At 42.9% G+C, this 5,307-nt stretch overlaps 1 pseudogene; it reads right to left on the reverse strand.

Annotated features, from left to right (window-relative positions):
• Nucleotides 1–1,028: 1,028 nt before the first annotated feature.
• On the reverse strand, nt 1,029–3,373 carry LOC120032969 (annotated as a pseudogene).
• Nucleotides 3,374–5,307: the final 1,934 nt, after the last annotated feature.

A 5,307-nucleotide genomic window follows, 5' to 3' on the forward strand; every position in this document is an offset into this window, starting at 1 on the left:
GTCTACTGGCTGTCAACAATTAAAAACAAGAAAAAATAACGTGTATTTTTTATTTTAATCAGTTCTCCCTACATGTCGTCTTCCTAAAACTCACTAGCTTCTAGAACTCTCGTCTTCCTAAAACTCACTAGCTTCTAGAACTCTCGTCTTCCTTAAACTCACTAGCTTCTAGAACTCTCGTCTTCCAAAAACTCACTAGCTTCTAGAACTCTCGTCCCCTTGGAACGAGCCCAAACAAAACTCATCTCCAATTCGGAAAGTCAAAATAATGTGTGATCCATGGAACGCACTGGCTAAACACAAAACACAAATCTTTTTGACTGCCCAACCTTGAGACAATCAGAAACCAAGTGGTCCTCACCACGGACACAAGCACCAAAAACGCTGTTGTTTTGACAAGTAGCAATAAATCACTGATATCGATTAGGGGGGAAATCAGGTTGTACGTGCTGTTGAAACTAACACAACTAAAACAAACACATGGAAATGGGAGAAATATTTTGCCTCACTGGTTAGAGGACAACCTGCAGAAGACAGTCAGCTACATTTTGGAGTGATGCATTTAAATTTAGGGGTCGCTAAACAACGGAACACAACACTTATTTGTCATCACTCAACGATATCATGTTGAAATCAATTGTGCCGAGGAGGGAGATGAGGTTGCACGTCCTGTTAAAACTAACAGCTCAAAAACCACACGGAATCTGGGAACAATGTGTACATCCCTGGTTAGAGGACAACTCTTTTTTTGTTAGTCACTTTTTGTTGATTCACATAAATAGTACTCTTCCATTTCAGAGCCTGGATTTCCCCCCCGAGGCTAATATATATATATATCATGCTGAAATCCATAGAACAGGGGACGTTTAGGCTTCTACATTGTGACATTAATTCATTGATATCATGAAACAACTCCTTCATGAATACATTTTCTGATATTTGATCAGAGATCGTTTATCAGGTTATCTCTGATCACAGCTATGAGGTTTCTCTCCTGTGTGTAAAGTCAGAGAGCCAGATGTAGTAAAACTCTTCCCACATTGGTCACAGCTATAAGGTTTCTCTCCTGTGTGTGTTCTCTGGTGTAATGTCAGATAGTCAGATCGAACAAAACTCTTCCCACATTGACCACAGCTATTAGGTTTTTCTCCTGTGTGTGTTCTCTGGTGTATTGTCAGATGGCCAGATCGAACAAAACTCTTCCCACATTGACCACAACTATAAGATTTCTCTCCTGTGTGTGTTCTCTGGTGTTGAGTCAGAATGCTAGATGTAATAAAACTCTTCCCACATTGACCACAGCTATAAGGTTTCTCTCCTGTGTGTGCTCTCTGGTGCATTGTCAGATCTCTAGATTGACAAAAACTCTTCCCACATTGACCACAGCTGTAAGGTCTCTCTCCTGTGTGTATTCTCTGGTGCATTGTCAGATAACTAGATTGAATAAAACTTTTCCCACATTGATCACAGCTATAAGATTTCTCCCCTGTGTGTATTCTCTGGTGTAAAGTCAGAGAGCCAGATGGGTTAGAGAGTTAGAGGCAGAGAGTCTCTGCCTCTAACCCTATTACAGGGGCTGAGTCACTGGCTTACTGGTGCTCTTTCATGCCGTCCCTAGGAGGGGTGCGTCACTTGAGTGGGTTGAGTTACTGACGTGATCTTCCTGTCTGGGTTGGCGCCCCCCCTTGGTTTGTGCTGTGGTGAAGATCTTTGTGGGCTATACTCGGCCTTGTCTCAGGATTGTAAGTTGGTGGTTGAAGATATCCCTCTAGTGGTGCGGGGGCTGTGCTTTGGCAAAGTGGGTGGGGTTATATCCTTCCTGTTTGGCCCTGTCCGTGGGTATCATCGGATGGGGCCACAGTGTCTCCTGACCCCTCCTGTCTCAGCCTCCAGTATTTATGCTGCAGTAGTTTATGTGTCGGGGGGCTAGGGTCAGTTGGTTATACCTGGAGTACTTCTCCTGTCTTATCCAGTGTCCTGTGTGAATTTAAGTATGCTCTCTCTAATTCTCTCGTTCTCTCTTTCTTTCTCTCTCTCTGAGAACCTGAGCCCTAGGACCATACGTCACGGCAAACCGGGCATGATGACTCCTTGCTGTCCCCAGTCCACCTGGCCTTGCTGCTGTTCCAGTTTCAACTGCCCTGCCTGCGGTTATGGAACCCCTACCTGTCCCAGACCTGCTGCTTTCAACTCTTAATGATCGGCTATGAAAAGCCAACTGACTTTTATTCCTGATTATTATTTGACCATGCTTGTCATTTATGAACATTTTGAAAATCTTGGCTCTCTCTAATTCTCTCCTTCTCTCTTTCTTTCTCTCTCTCGGAGGACCTGAGCCCTAGGACCATACGTCAGGACTACCGGGCATGATGACTCCTTGCTGTCCCCAGTCCGCCTGGCCTTGCTGCTATTCCAGTTTCAACTGTTCTGCCTGCGGTTACGGAACCCCTACCTGTCCCAGACCTGCTGTTTTCAACTCTTAATGATCGGCTATGAAAAGCCAACTGACATTTATTCCTGATTATTATTTGACCATGCTTGTCATTTATGAACATTTTGAAAATCTTGGCTCTCTCTAATTCTCTCCTTCTCTCTTTCTTTCTTTCTCTCTCTCGGAGGACCTGAGCCCTAGGACCATACGTCAGGACTACCGGGCATGATGACTCCTTGCTGTCCCCAGTCCACCTGGCCTTGCTGCTATTCCAGTTTCAACTGTTCTGCCTGCGGTTATGGAACCGCCACCTGTCCCAGACCTGCTGTTTTCAACTCTTAATGATCGGCTATGAAAAGCCAACTGAAAATTATTCATGATTATTATTTGACCATGCTTGTCACTTATGAACATTTTGAACATCTTGGCATAGTTCTGTTATAATCTCCACCCGGCACAGCCAGAAGAGGACTGGCCACCCCTCATAGCCTGGTTCCTCTCTAGGTTTCTTCCTAGGTTTTGGCCTTTCTAGGGAGTTTTTCCTAGCCACCGTGCTTCTACACCTGCATTGCTTGCTGTTTGGGGTTTTAGGCTGGGTTTCTGTACAGCACTTCGAGATATTAGCTGATGTACGAAGGGCTATATAAAATAAACTTGATTTTGATTTGATGTAGTAAAACTCTTCCCACATTGATCACAGCTATAAGGTTTATCTCCTGTGTGTATTCTCTGGTGCGATATCAGGCTGGTTGACTGAGTAAACCTCTTCCCACATTGACCACAGCTATAAGGTTTCTCTCCTGTGTGTATTCTCTGGTGCACTGTCAGAGAGCCAGATGTAGTAAAACTCTTCCCACATTGATCACAGCTATAAGGTTTCTCTCCTGTGTGGATTCTCTAATGAATTTTAATGCCTGATGAGGTTAATCTCTTCCCACAGTCAGAGCAGCAGTGAGTTCTCTTCCATGTGGATCTCTGCAGGTGTTTCTTGAGGTGTTCTGGTCTGGAGGGACTCTTCTCTGCCTCTTCCGCATCATGAGGTTGTTGAGGCTCCCCAGAGGATTCACGATAGTCCCGTCTCTCTCCTGTGTGAACAACAAAGTCAGACAAATGGTTCAAGGCCCACAACAGTGGAAATCCACTGTAAAAGGTGATGCCAACAGCGTAGCCATGATGTTGTACAACAATTGAAGTCTGTAATGAATGTTACAATTGTCTTAAAATGAGCAAGAATAGTCATATTTTAGTAGTAACATTGATGATTGTAGGCTAGAAATAAGTTATTCATGTTGTTGAAACTCTAAGCACTGTGCCAGACGACTTTTGGTCTCCAATATAGGCCCCTTTCTGTGTTTCCTAAAATTGCGGCACGAGGGCGAGGCACATGCAATTTGGTTATAGAAACTCCTCCCTGCTAATGAGGAAACCACTAGTTATGGATGTAGTATATCTGGTAATGAAGAAACCACTAGTTATGGATGTGGTGTATCTGGTTGTAGTAACTCCTCCCTGTTAATGAGGAAACCACTAGTTATGGATGTGGTGTATCTGGTTGTAGTAACTCCTCCCTGCTAATGAGGAAACCACTAGTTATGGATGTAGTGTATCTGGTTGTAGAGACTCCTCCCTGCTAATGAGGAAACCACTAGTTATGGATGTAGTATATCTGGTAATGAGGAAACCACTAGTTATGGATGTGGTGTATCTGGTTGTAGTAACTCCTCCCTGCTAATGAGGAAACCACTAGTTATGGATGTAGTATATCTGGTAATGAGGAAACCACTAGTTATGGATGTAGTGTATCTGGTTGTAGTAACTCCTCCCTGCTAATGAGGAAACCACTAGTTATGGATGTAGTATATCTGGTAATGAGGAAACCACTAGTTATGGATGTAGTGTATCTGGCTGTAGTAACTCCTCCCTGCTAATGAGGAAACCACTAGTTATGGATGTAGTATATCTGGTAATGAGGAAACCACTAGTTATGGATGTAGTATATCTGCTAATGAGGAAACCACTCGTTATGGATGTAGTATATCTGGTAATGAGGAAACAACTAGTTATGGATGTACTATATCTGATTAGAGCAAAAATGGTGAGCAAAGATATTAGTTTTTCACAAACTATTTTGAATGTGAATTGGGGAACACTCAGGGGAGTAACCTCCATTTCCAGGTTGCTCATGACTGCATTTCACACTACTTTGGATTATAATTGTAAGGCTCGCTTGAATGTCCTGCTTAGTATAATATTTGCTACAGTATTAAGAACCGCGTTAATGACAGTATCCATTTTGGTGTTGTCAATAAAGTTATGATTTTTTTTTAAAGCATCAGACAAGTTCAGTACTATAGTTGATTTTATAAAAAACACATGGAGCGATTGGTAGAAAGAGCAGATGACTCTTGGTTGACCAAGATGTATTTTAGTTGGGGACAGCACTGGAACATGATTCTGGGGCTCCCAGGTGGCGCAGCGGACACCGCATCTCAGTGCTTGAGGCGCCACTACAGACACCCTGGATCAAATCCAGGCTGTATCACAACCGGCCATGATTGGGCGTCCCATAGGGCGGCGCACAATTGGCCCAGCGTCGTCCGGGGTAGGCAGTCATTGTAAATAAGAATTTATTCTGAACTGACTTGCCTAGTTAAATAAAGGTTACATTTAAATAAATTTAAAAAATTGTGTTTCATGACAAACCATTTTTACAAATCCGTCAACGCACCAACTTTGAGAAGGGTTTAAAACAAAGGTTTCAAACCAATTCATGACTGTAATTGAATCTAAGTATGTCTTGCTTTAATAATGACATGAAAAAAAAATGGCTGAATATTATACAATGACTTATCAACAGCTCCAATAATTTGCCCCCA

Source organism: Salvelinus namaycush, chromosome 39 (assembly GCF_016432855.1).
Source record: "Salvelinus namaycush isolate Seneca chromosome 39, SaNama_1.0, whole genome shotgun sequence".
In the NCBI taxonomy this organism is placed as follows: Eukaryota; Metazoa; Chordata; class Actinopteri; order Salmoniformes; family Salmonidae; genus Salvelinus; species Salvelinus namaycush.